This window comes from Nymphaea colorata, chromosome 2, assembly GCF_008831285.2.
Source record: "Nymphaea colorata isolate Beijing-Zhang1983 chromosome 2, ASM883128v2, whole genome shotgun sequence".
Lineage (NCBI taxonomy): Eukaryota > Viridiplantae > Streptophyta > Magnoliopsida > Nymphaeales > Nymphaeaceae > Nymphaea > Nymphaea colorata.
The window spans coordinates 9,647,538-9,662,388 of NC_045139.1; positions in this window are offsets into that span (position 1 = coordinate 9,647,538).

Sequence of the window (14,851 nt, forward strand, 5' to 3'; positions counted from 1 at the left end):
GAGAGAATCCCATGGTGAGAGAGTAATTTTGCTGCAAAATACATGACGAAAAAGCCTATTAAGGATGGATGCATTCTAATGAATGTGATCTACCTTTGTATGGCGAAACTAAGGACAGTCTAGCTTGAGCATTCATTCAACTCTTTCCATTTAAAGTCATTTTGTTTCATGCCTTTTCAATTGATCAAGCGTGGTGGAGGAGATTAAAAACAAGTTTTCAATTTTCCTATGTAAAAGAACCCAACCATGAATCATCATGATTCATGAGTTATGTAGTTCCTTGATTAAATTTCATTTTGAAGAGTAGGATATGTATGTATGTATGTATGTATGTATGTATGTATATATATATATATATATATATATATATATATATATACACGTGCAATCTCTTCTTAAAAATCATTTTTCACTTTTGAAATCAGGTTCGAACATGTTTCCAAACTCGTTTTTAAGAATGGGGATCATTTTGTTGATTTTCATAGTACAAAGTTATGAAATCATTTTCATTTCATCTTAAAAATTACTTAATTTCAGCAATTCATACATAAAGTGCATGCAAGATGTTGAAATCAGACAATGCTTTATAAGAATTGGCTTAAGAATGTCAAAGTTTTCATATTTGAAATGTCAATTTTCAACTACAAAGTGGTCATGCATTCACTTTCTCTCAACGTCAATAGCACCACATGCACATTCTCAAGAAATTAAGTGATTTAAATTTGAGTTGTAAAAAGTGACCAAGTCATATTGCAACAAGAACTTGTAAATTTCACTTAACTTCCAAAGAAAACATAAGCAATGCATTCATAATCTTGACCAAAATATGTTTGGAAAAAAACACGTTTTCTAACAATTTGGAACCTATGTTTCATCAAAAAAATGAACTCTACCTAACCAAATCACAAGTTTCTAAATATCTTAGACCAAATCACACGCTTTGGCAAAAGAAGAATTCAAAATGAATTTTGATCTTAACATGATCACAATTTCAACTCATAAATCATCTTGAGTTTACAACAAATAACTCAATTTCAAATCTTCAAAATATCCGAGAATTATGGATTTCAAATCAAATGACAGCAAAACAAAGGTTTTTAAATCAATTTGAAAACCCTCAAATCTTCAAATCAAAGAAATTCATTTTCAAAACAAGTTCAAATCACTTATTTAAAATGAACTTTGGTTCTTGAATCCAACAAATCACTTATTCAAAATGAAATTTGGTTCTAGAATCCAAAACCTCAATGCACACACATATGAGATTTGCATCAACAACTCATATATGGTCTAAATGATCTTTAGTTCTTAGTTCAATTACCCCTGTTAAAGGCGAAAGCAATGGTTGGACCTTGTACCATTGGGCGAACTACTTTCTCTTAAAATTTTTCCTCAGAACTCCAATTTTAAACAAATTTTGTTTATTCACATTTTGACGTTCTTCAAGGAAGTGGTGGGGTGCAAACAAGCTCGAATAGTTTTACTCGTTTACATTAACTTGCATCTTTTTTTTTTTTTTTTACTTGCTTAACTAGTCAACTTGTTTAAACTAGTTTTATGTAGTCAAGACATGCCTTGCTTACACGAGTTGAGTACTTGCAAATGAAACTCAACCTGTCAAACATTTCAAGTATAACTTTAATTTTGAGTTCGACTCATTTATAAACAAGTTTAACTCCAGTCATGTTTTTATGAGCTAGTACAAGTCGGCCTGAGTCATTCTGCAGCCTTAATTGGGGGGCATGTTCAATTTTCAGTACTTTCATCTTTTGAGACGGGTGTATGGCCGTCAGATCATTTTGATCTACCTAATGGGGAACCATGTTGGCATTGGATTTATGGCATTAATTGGGGCTTGTCAAAAAAGATTCCAGACTTTCATATAAATATTTTTGAAGCCATCAATTGGCATCATTCAAAATTTGATAAAATTTTCCTAAATAAGTTTGGTGGTGTGGCTTGATTTGTTAAGTGTTTAAACACATGCGGAATATATAACCAAGATTCGTGATTTGTTCATTTGTGAGGAAGGACAAAGGAACTTCATGATAAATATTTGGCAAAGCAAAACTGCAAAACAGATTGCCAAAAAATTTCATCTGGCAATCTTCTTAAAACATTTCTCCTCTTTTTTTTGAAGTGCATTTCTGTCCTTTCAAATGCCTCAAACGTGCACAAATGTCAAACCCGACTAGTGAGATGTGTTTAGTCATTTTTTTTTTTAATTCTGGAGACCCACAATGAAATTAAAAATGGTGGCTATGTCGAACACATACCATGCATGGGGGATTTGCAAGGTTTATGATGGGGATTTCCTTGTCGTGAAGTTGAGGATCCATTTTGTTTTCGTTTCTCTTTCTTTTTTACTTTTCTTGTTTCGGCCCAATTAATTTGGACAAATTGCTATTTTAGTATTAGTCTTTAAACAATGAAAACAAATGGTTAGTCTTAAACCTATGAAAACCACAAGGATATGAACATCAAAAACTAAAGTGATTTTGCATTCCCAATCGCAACTATCCTTGCCTCGTAATGATCAAATCATGAAATATAAGAATAAATCACTAGAATATGAATCGCAACGAAAATCGAAACCATTTTCTGAATTTCACATGCAAACCACAACTCTTAATCAAGCACGTTGAGCGATCATATGTAAATTGTTGGGATCTTCTAATAATAAGAAAATGAGTTTTGTCAATAAGATATCGAAAACGTAAGTTGATGGAATAAAGCATGCTAACCTACCATCAAGTCACCGCAATATCATTTGAAAACAAACTAACAATTATATTTAAACCAAGAACACCAAGCCAATTTTCACAAGGCAAAAGCGGGGACTTGGACTGATCTGTCAAAATTTAATTGGAAATCCAGCGACTGAAGACAAGTCGGATCGGCCGTTTGGGCATGTGTAAGATCCATGGGAGGTGTGAGTTCCACAGGCCAACCACCTGAATAGACACAAACAATGGTAGGTATGGTGGCATGTGGTGACGACGATGCAATCGGTCTAGTTGAACTCTTCATGGCATATGGAACAGTCATCATTGCCAAGGCACTCGAGGAGCCGATCACAGCCATGTTCGCCACTGGGTCCACCAGCCTCTACGTCTTTTATCTCTATCATGCATTCTACACGGATCTCCAAAAAAACGGTCCAAAGACATGGGTTGTTGTTCCTGGCCTCTTCCATCTTGCTCATAATAGTTCTACCAACCTTACTTTTTGCTTTCTCTGCAGCCTCGGGATCCATATCCATATCGTCGTGGAGGGTATTATAGGCCAGTTGCTCCGCATAACTAGCGTCACAAATTTGCGTAGAATACCTGGTGACGATCTTTTGCTCAAAGCAGTGTTGGGTCTTCATCATCATCTTCCCCGGTAACCTTCAATGTATCATAATGTATCATCGAGAAAGAACCCTATGATTACTTCGATCCCGCTGCCTGCTGGGTAAAAAGCTTTGGGGAGCTCAATTTCTTCAATAAAGCCGGTCACTTTGATGTCAATCTCCATCTCTCTCTTTGAAAGAAAGAAATGGGTTGGTAGAAGAAGTCTAAGTTTTCCTTCTTTCCTCTTCTATTGGGGTGAGGACATTGGTATCCCTCCAGGTACTTATAGTCTTAAGCCATTACGACCAAATTAATAAGTGGTGATGCCTTCAACATTTTTACTCAAGAACTTGCCAAATTGCATGTTAGATTTAGATGAAAAGAACAAATATGGATGTGCTTTAGTCCATAGCCATAAACATTGTGCTTTTTTAAAAAAATATATATCCATAAAATACGAAAAATAAGTTTTGATTCCAAACTTTCAAAACCCACCATTTTTTGGAAAGAAAACGAAAATGAAAAAAATTTGAAACGCTTTTTTATTTTAAGTGTTTTTTCATTTATTTTAATGACAAATTGCTTGTACACAATTTTTTTCATTTTTACTTTTTGATTATTTGTTTATTTTTTGATGTTGGCATTATTAGTTTCTTACATATTTAAATTTTTCCTAATTTTTAGGCTTTGAAATAGTATCTATTTTGGTACATTTTTTTTTAAGAAATCAATTTTATCTTAAATAAATTTGGTGACATATCCATCTTTGGTCCATTCAGAGCCACTTTTTGTCAATTCAATCAGCCCTGCTTGCATACTTGGGCGAACAAAACTAGTGTGCATGTCTTAAATGGGCCAACCATTCCTGTTGTGGTAAAGAAATCAGTTAAGCCATTGGTGTGGGATCTGAAGCAGGCTTTGATGGAAATTGTCTTTAATGCAAGTCACCAAATCAAGCACGTCCTTGTCAAGTGTTGGCCATTCCACTCAGCCCCATATGTACCTTTTACTATATATATATAGATATATATATCTATATATATATATATATATATATATATATATATATATAAACTGAAAAGGGACGTATCCTACGGATAAAACTGCTGTACTAACTTGATTTTTTTTTCCTCTTTACAATTGAAGCTTCCATGTCATACACCACAATGATATTTATAAACTAAAACCATTTCGTCATCACAATTTATTTACCATTTGAAGAATTACAGAAGCGATGAATTGCGACAGTCCTTGTCTCGATCAAATCATGAGATATAAACAAAAAATCACAAGAACATGAATTGGAATCTAAATGGGAACAATTTTCTAAATTTTGCACGCAAACGAATACCCATGTCATGCATTTTCAATGACCATATATAAAGTATTTGGAAATTTTGATCATAAGAAAATAAGTTCGTTCAAGATATCAAATGTATGTGACACAGGAATGTATGCTATCCATCAGAGCTCCATATGTACTAGCCCATCCTAAAGCGGCAATATCCTTTGAAAAGAAACTGACATCCCGATTCTGATCCTTTCACATCCCTACAAATAGCTCCACATTCTAAATATCATGGAGCACTGAATTAGGAGTAGAGCCATACATGAGCATAATTGAGCTCGAGCTGGGCCAGCTCAAGCTCGACACAACTCAAAAAACATGACTTCAAGCTGAGCTCGAACTCAAGTTGATTTTCGTGGAACAGGATCGAGCTTGACTCAACTATATAGTGTCAAGCTTGAGCTCAATTCACTTTACTCGTTTACATTAACCTGTCTGATTTTTTTTATTTGTTTAACTAGTCAACTTGTTTAAACCAGTTTTATATAGTCAAGGCAAGCCCTGTATACATGAGTTGAGTTCTAGAACTCGACCTGTAAAAACATTTTGAGTATAAATATATTAGCAGATATGAGCCTGGAATAGATACTGAGCTCCATCTACACAAGTGTAGGGAGTTCAAGAATTTTGTGGGTCAGATCCATATGAAAATTGTGTTCATTATAATGCACCCAATTCTGGGTAAGGCCTGGTGTTCTTGTCGCGTCTTGGGTTTTAAAAAAGATTCCATGTTTTGTATATGATATATATATTTTCTAAAACCATCAATTGGCATCTTTTCAAGATTTGATAAGATGGTCCTAAATAAATTTCCTGGCACGGTTTGATTTGTTCATTTGTGAGGAAGGAGAAAGGAACTTCGTGAGAAATACCTGGTGGAGCAGCAAAACTGCAAAACTGATCGTGAAAAATTTTGATCTCGCGATCTTCCCAAAATGTTTCTCCCCTTTGTTTTTTAAGCGCATTTTTGTCATTTCAACCTCCCGGAACATGCACACATATGGTTAAACACAACTCGTGAGGTGTATCTCCAATGAAATTAAAAAAGATGGCAACATGAACAATGCGGGATTTGCAAGGTCTGTGATGGGGATTTATTTGTATATGTGAAATTGAGGATCCATTTTGTTTTCGGTTCTCTTTGTTTTTTATTTTATTGTTTCGGCCTAGTTAATTTGGACAATTACTTTTTTAGTTTACTATTTATTACTTTTATTATGAACAGTCTTAAAACAATGAAAACAAATGACTAGTCTTAAACCTATAAAAAACCATAAGGATATGAACATCTAAAACTAAAATAATTTTGCATTCCCGATTACAGCTATCCTTGCCTCGTAATGATCTAATCATGAGATTTTCCCGCATAAATCACTAGAATATGGTTCACAAACGAAATCGGAACCATTTTCTGAATCCGTGCCCAAACCATGACTCTTAACCAAGAATGTTGAATGATTAAATATAAAAATTGGGAGCTTCTAATCATAAGAAAATGGGTTTTGTCCATAAGATCTGGAAAATGTAAGTTGATACAAGAAAGCATGCTAACCTACCATCATTACACAGCAATAACATTTAAAAAAAAAAATTAACAACTATATTTAAAACTCCAAGCCAACTTGTACAAAGGCAAAAATGAGGTCTCACAGCCATCTGTCAAAATCTAATTGTGCCTCCAAAGATGGAGACAACTCGGATCACCAAAGTGGGCATGACAAAGGTAGACGTGCCAACCACTCGAACAGACATGAATGATGGATGGTATCGTGGCATGTGGTGACCAGGATGTGATCGTCGGAGTCGAACTCTTCACGGCATATGGCAAAGTCATCATCGCCAAGGCGCAAAAGGAGCCGACCGTAGCCATGTTCCCCACTGGATTCAAAAGTCTCTTCGTCACTTATCTCTAACGTGCAATCTACATGGATCTCTCGAGGCGTCGTGCAGCCACCTGCATACGCGAGCTGTTGCCCCTGGCGCGCGACAGTGTCTGGCCAGGGGCCTGCGATAGTGCAGGCCCCCCTCCCTTTTCCTACTTTTCTTGCAAAAATGGCCCCCAAGGGGCGGTTTTGGTTCCTTTGAGTGGGCAATAGCCCAGCCCACACCTCAAAAGAGTGTTGGCAGGGCTAATGGCCTATCCCATTTAATCAAAACCTATTTTTCTAAAAGAGTTTTGAAAATAATTCAAAATTCTTTGAAATTCGGATGAAAATGTTGGGTAATTCAAAAAAATCAAATGAGTTTTGGTTCCAAAACTCTCTATAAATACCCCCACAATCCCCCCTCTTGGGTAAGAGTTGGTTCTTGAAAAAAACTCTAGTGTATTCTCATTTGAAGACTTAAAGTTTCTCTTGTGCTCTCTCTCTCTCTGTCCATTTTCCTCTTTACATTTCTGTCCAACTTGGAGCAGGCAACTCTTCAAGAGGGCACCAAATATCTCTTGAAGAACTCATCTCCTTCATCTTGGAGCTTCATTCAAGGTGAGATCAAGATTATTTCAAGTATGGTTGTTCTTTTTCCTTAAGCTATTCTCACTAGAGGTATGTAATCAATATCTCACATCTTTCTTTCTGCATTTTCTTTCTTCTCTTCTTCCTGTCCCCGTGGCCAAAGGAGATGGCTCTCACTCTCTATTTTAGAGTCAAGAGGCTATGCTCGAGTGCACTGGGAGCATGAGAAGATGAGATTATCTTTCATTTCCATGCTTGAGTCATGTTATTTCATTTCTTGAAAATTGTCTTGCTGTTCATCTTTCTCTCTTGTTCATTTCCCTATGGCTAAAGGAGATAGCTCTCAATCTCTATTTTATAGTCAAGAGGCTATGCTCAAATGCACCAGAAGCATGAGAATATAATATGATATTTCTTTTCATAGTTGAATAATGCTTTTCCTCTTAGTTGAATCTCTCTATTTCTTTTTTCTTCCTTGAATATTGACTACATATTATTCATGCATAGTCGTTTCGTTTTCTATTTATATGTGAATGTATGGCGAGAATGAGAGTATGGTTTGGAAATTTTTTACATGGACAAAGATTGGCGTTTACTATTTCATTCAAGTGCTAGTATTTGGATGTTGATGGAACCTGTTCAATCGGGACCTGCCATTCTCCAAAATGTAAAAAGTTTGGTGTTGAGAAGATCCATCAAACGCTGGCTTCTTCTGCTAACACATCCTGGAGCCCAGTGTTGAGAAGATCCATCAAACGCTTCGCACCCCAGCATCCATTTTCCACCCCAGTCTGAGTGAGGTCGACAGCGGCACGCCGACCTCTCACTCTATCCCAAGGCATCCCTACAGATCTCTTCCAAGAGGCAAGCACGTGTCTGGTCCTCTCCAGCAGGTTTACAATAAGGAAGTATTGAAAGAAGGAAGACCGATGAGTAAGATGTGCATGGAAACTAGACTGAAAAAGCATTGGTGATTAATCGGATGCTGTGATCGGCAACACCTTCAGACAGACATTGCGACCCCATTTCTTCCTCGATGTTCGATTGATGAAACCTTCGTGCCCTTCATGCAATACTACCGATTTGAGCATGTCCCCTGGTTCAGGTGGGAGCCTGTCATCCACCTAAAACCAATCTAAGGGACTTATGGGCAAGCACTTTCTTGTGTCGACTCCCTGTGGAATTCTGGCTCAATGGATCACCCGAGCACTCGCTTGCTGTCGTCCGCCGCCAAGTGTTTGAGGAAGCCTTGAACGAGAAGCCTGGGGGAGCAGCCGCCATCTCCATTGCCTCTGTCCCTGCCACAAATCAGTTAGACAGTGGTGAGGGTTGATTGTTTCACTTCAAAGTAAAACCCTATTGCGCCAGAGACTCTATAGTAGGCAGACTGGACTGATTTATAGTGACCGGAAAGGTTTGAACGTCAGCCTTCATAGGGCCCTCCTTTTGCACCAAAGCCTCTTCAACAGGTGGGCAAGACTGATGCAGAGGTGCATGAAGAGTATCTTGCAGATCTGAAACCTGAAAGGTAGTCTCGTAACATTTAGGGACACTCCTGTCCACCAATCGATCCATGTGAGGGCATTTCTCCGGCGGGTGTGAGTTCACCCCACACCTCCGACATAATCTCAATCTACCTTCATATACTATTGATTGAGGCAGAGAGAGAGTCCAACCCAGGTCCATGTCAATTTCCGCAGTCGCACTAATAGGTAAATCTAAAGAAAACCGAGCAAATTTATTATGATAAATGCACGCAACTCAATTTAGAGAGAGAAAAAATGGGCCAACCGTTCTTGTTATGTATCTTCTCTCCATTGGATAATTTTAGGTGAAGAAATCAGTTAAGCCATTGGTGTGTGTTGTGAAGGAGGCTGTGATGGAAATTTGTCACCAAATCAAGCAGGTCCTAATCAAGTGTTGGCCATTCCACTCAACCCCAAATATATATAAACTCAAGAAGGAAGTATCCTATAGATACAATCTTGGCCGTCTGTTTTTATTTTATCTGCGGCTAAGATCTAAGAAGTTGACGGTAGACATCGACCCTGAGAGGTCCCTAAGGCTGACCCAAGCAGGGGCAGAGGGAGGGGGCCATGGCCCGCCCTGAACTAGCTGGAAAAAAAAAATTTACATTAGAAAAATAAAAAAAATTTAGTTGTTCAATGTATTTTTTTTACTTAGGTTCAGTTTGGCCTACCGAAATTTGAGGTTGGATTATTTGGCCTGTCCCTAAACGAAATCCTTGCTCTGCCCCTGGACCCAAGTCAAGTATCAGACATTCCGCTCAGCTTCATACATACATCCTAAAGAGAAAAATAAATGAAAAAAATCTCAAAGCATTTTCATTGTCTATTATCTGGTATTAATTCACGTCTTTTTTTCTTTGTTTTTTCCTTAAAGATTCATTATGATACTGCCGTTATGAATGAACTTGTGACTTTAGATAGCTGGTCACCATTCACCTAGATATATATATATATATAACATTAGAAAAAGAAACCTTAAGGGTCACGATTAAGGTGGGTATAGGGTAGATTGGCATGATCAATAAGCCGGTTTAGTCTGAGCTACGGCTTGCTCTTACTGGACAAATCTATGGGCTCAGGCCTCACCAATATCAGGTATAGTAAAAATAAAAATAAATACATTTTATAATTTATAAAGAAATATATATATATATATATATATATATGTATATATATATATAATTTAAAAATTAAAAAAATTTGTCAAGCATGCGGCCATACCCAGGTGGGGGCTGAAAGTCCGACGGCCCTGGGCCCAATACCCACCCTTATTATATGGGGGAGTTTTTTTGTAACACACATTACCATTGTTAAAGACTTTAAAAGAATTTCTTTATTCAATGGACCTTTAAGAAGAGGAAGGAAAATGAAAATTTAAGTTTTTGTGTAGATTACGTTTATACTGACTGTCAAACATTTTTGCCCGTGGCATGTCTATGATGGCCTCTATTGCCTTACCATTGGGGAATATCCCCATTCAGACGTCGGAGATTTATATTTATGAATTGACTTGTATATCCGAGATTTAAATTTGTGAATTGACTTGTACATCGCATGCTGGTGATAAAATCACCGGTGTAACAAAATTCCTTAGGAAGGCCGTATACCGGTGATTTTTTTTTCACTGATACGGATTCTCTGGCTAAAATTTTCAAAGGGAAGCAGTAAACCACAATAGCCTTTATGCCGGTGAAAGACTTCACCGGGACATTTGCATAACCTATACATGTGATTTTCTTGTAGTGTGGGAAAGAAAAACAAAAGAAAAGACAGTAATGTTAAGAATGGAGTGAGCCCAATCCATCCAACGATTAAAATCCAATATAAATATATTTACATATATTTAGTGCCATAAACAAGTGTAGGGAGTTCAGAATGTTGTGGGCCAAATCCTTATGATAATTGTGTTCTTTTTTGTTACCCGATTCCAGGTAAGGCTATATATGGGATTTTGAAAAAGATTCCAGATTTTGTATATAATATTTTTTTTTAAAGCAACCAATTGGCATCTTTTCAAGATTTGATAGGACACTCCAAAATAAATTTCCTGGCGTGGCTTGATTTGTTCATTAGTGAGAAAGGAGAAAGGAACTTCGTGAGAAACATCTGGTGCAGCGAAACTGCAAAACTGATTGCAAAAATTTTTTATCTGTAGCAAAAGAAAGTTGTCTCCATTATTAAATGCAAACACATGTGCCAATATCCACCAAGAGCCTTGTTCTGTTCATTGGTGACAAAGGAGAAAGGAACTTCATGATAAAAATATGGTGCAGCAGCAAAACTGAAAACTGATTGCAAAAAAAATTGATATGGCGATCTTCACAAAACGACGGGTCTTCACAAATTGATATGTAGATTGGTAATCGAGATATCTTTGACCTTTTTTACCGACCTTAACCAATTGTCAAATTGGATTTTGATGAAAGAAGGAATATTGATGCTTTGGACCCAGGTCAGAAGGTTTATCGAGTCCAAATCCATGTAGTTAATTTTTGCAAGCAAAATTTTGCATTTGAGTGCCCATTCAAACCTCCTGCCAAGTTTTGCAGGATAGCAAACGACTGATGGATATTACGCATAAACTGGTAAGATGTAATTTTTGATCCCACAGGACCTCATCTAAGACCATATCCAATTAAGCTAGAACTGATAAAGTCTGGTATGATAATGCTTAGATTTGACCCGATTCTGATCCTTTTACATCCCTAAAAATAGCTCCATATTCTAAATATCTTGGAGCACTGAATTTGGAGTAGAGCCGTACATGAGCATAATTGAGCTCGAGCTGGGCCAGCTCAAGCTTGACACAACACAAAAAACATGACTTCAAGCTGAGCTAGAACTCAAGTTGATTTTCATGGAACAGGATCGAGCTTGACTCAACTATATTGTGTCAAGCTTGAGCTCGATTCACTTTACTCGTTTACATTAACCTGTCTCATTTTTTTTATTTGTTTAACTAGTCAACTTGTTTAAACCAGTTTTATATAGTCAAGGCAAGCCCTGTATACACGAGTTGAGTTCTAGAACTCGACCTGTGAAAACATTTTGAGAATAAATATATTAGCAGAAATGAGCCTGGAATAGATACTGAGCCCCGTCTACACAAGTGTAGGGAGTTCAAGAATTTTGTGGGTCTGATCCATATGACAATTGTGTTCCGTTTAGTTATAATGCACCCAATTCTGGGTAAGTCCTGTTGCGCCTATCGCGTGACAGTGCCCGGCCTAAGATAATGCAGGCCCCCCTCCCTTTTCCATCTTTTCTTGCAAAAACTCCCCCCAAGGGTCGGTTTTGGCTCCTTTGAGTGGGCAATAGCCCTGGTCACACCTCAAAAGAGTGTTGGCAGGGCTAATGGCATATCCCACTTAGTCAAAACCCATTTTTCTAACAAAATTTTGAAAATAACTTAAAATTCTCATCTATTTTAAAATAATCTTGGGCAAGATTATTTCATCTCTCTCATCTATTCATTTGTCCAACTTCATATTCTCAAACATGATGGTCAGTTATTGGCTCAATTACCAGCTTTGCTTGACTTATGTCATGCATTCTTGTGCCATCATTTTAGCCAAATATTTTTTCAAGTTCCAATACTTATGATATGTCTTTCCTCACATTTTACTACTTTTATAATTTCATTGGATCATCAATTATTCATTGGGAAGTCTATTTTTTCTAAAGTTGCTTCAAAATGTACATTTTATTATATATTGTCAATCCCTTATTTATTTGTCTGACCTCATATACTTGAACATGATGGCCACCTATTGGCCCAATTACCGACTCACTTGACTCAGGTCATGCATTATTTTCTCTCATTCATGTGCAGCCCAACAACTTTCTAGCTTCAATACACATAGTGCGTCTTTCTTCCCATGGGTCATCAACTATTCTTTGTTTGTTGTAGAATTGCTTCAAAATCTACATTCCATCGTACTTTGTCAATCCCTCATTTATTCATTGGTCCAACCTCACGTTTTCTAATTTAATTACCAACTTTGCTTGGCTTAGGTTATACATTCTTTTTCCTCATAATTGTCTATCCTCAATACTCATAGTGTATATTTCTTTGTATTTTACTACTTCCATAATTTGGGACCTCGATTGCTCTTTGTCAATTTATCATTTATTTGTCTGGAATGACATTCTTGAACGTGACTTTGCTTGACAATTTTCTAGGATCAGCACCCATAGTATATCTTTTTTCCTATTTTATTACTTTCATGATTTCATTGGGCTATCATTTATTCCAAATTGAATGTCAATCTTTGCTTTACTCGAGTATACTTCATTTTCAATCATTAGACATGTACTCAAGTATACTCCATTTTCAATCATTAGACGTGCAAGAATCAAACATTATGTATTGATAAATTGCTCATAAATCTCTATATCTTCCTATATTATCAACTTGATATCTTGCTATGAGAATCACTATTTACCGATCATATTTCTACAATAAATTTCTTTCGTTCAAGCTTTGTCCCAATTGCGTGTCAAAATTCTTTTATATCCAAGCTCAGACACGTGATATTACCTTTTACCCTCACGTATCAATTTTGTCCATGCTTTCATTATATTGAGGCAATTTCCATTAGTTTCGCCTCAATCTTAGTTCGTGATCAACACGTGCTTGACTCGGGCCATACATTCCTTGTTTTCTCACTTATATTCAGCCCAATAATTTTTCTGCTTCAATACATATGGAATGTCTTTCTTCTCATTTTACTACTTCCATGATTTTATTGGGCCATTACTTATTCCAAGATTTTTGCTAAAGCTCTGATTATATTCTATTTTCAATCATAGAACATTTGATTTTTGACTTATTCATTCACACATGTTGAATCTGTATCTTCATGAATCGAACCTTATATATTTATACTCTACTTGAGATTTAATAATTTCAAAACTAAGATTCTCTGTTTTCCAACATTATTTTGATATCTTGCCATGAGAATAACCAACTACCGATCATATTCTTATAACAAATTTCTTTTCTACCAACTTTGTCTCATTTTTTTCTCCTTAGAGACAAAATAGAAATTCTTGCATACCAAAGCTCATATATATGTTATTACTTTGCACTCTCAATTTTCTATTAAGAATACCAGTTTCCTTTATATAACTTTGTTCGCACCTTCCTTTTATTTAGGCAATTGTCATTAGTTTCTTCGCCTCAATTCCAATCTAAGACATCAATCTTTTATCTTCTACCTAGCATTCTGTTTTGAATCAGATCCTATCTTTTACCACTCATGGCAATTGCTAATACTGGGGCTTTTTTTTATTTTTATTTCAAAACATTTCCAAATTACTTTTGCGACAAATATTTTTCATGAACAATCATCATTATCAATAGAAAAATGGATCATATCCCAATCAAATCAACTCAGCTGTTAAGTTAGAGATTTGACTAAGCGCAATCCGGCCGCTAGGCTCGGAGCTTTCTAAAAGCTAGCTCAACCAGGTCACTAGACAAGGAAATTTTATGGAGCAAGTGCAACTTAGCCGTTTGGCTAAGGGCTTTTCAAAGCAAGCTCAACCCAAACATTAGTTTGGGGAATTTTAACAAGTTCAAAATCCAGCCTTGGGTGAAAACGAAAAATTTCACCCAAAGGCACTCGAGGTGATAAGAAATTTTCTTGTCACAACCAATGAATGAGCAATAGGGTCTCATCCATTGCTTCAACAAAGGTGTTCGAGGTGATGAAGGTTATTTCCTGGCATTGTCACTTGTTATTGAGCAACCCATTCAGGAAAGGAGTAAAACCTGAAATTATGGACAAAAGAGCAACTCACGTAGGCAAGGGGTTAAACCTGCAATGCAAGCTGAAGCAACCCGTGCAGGTAAATGGGTTAAACCTACACTGCAAGCCAAAGCAACCCACGTAGGTAAATAGGTTAAACCTACACTACAAGTCAACGCAGCCCACACATGCAAGGGGTTGAACCTGAAGCCAACGCATTGCACATAGATAAGGGGTTAAACTTGCGATGCAAGTTGAGGCAACTCATTGAGGAGGGTTAAACCTGAATTTGATATCAGCAAACCCGTGCAAGCAAGGGGTTAAACCTGCAACATTAGCTTAAACAACCCATTCAGGTAAGGGGTTAAAACCTAAAATGCAGTTCCAACATTTTTAATCTTTTTAGCCAAAATATTAGTCACTCAAAATTTGG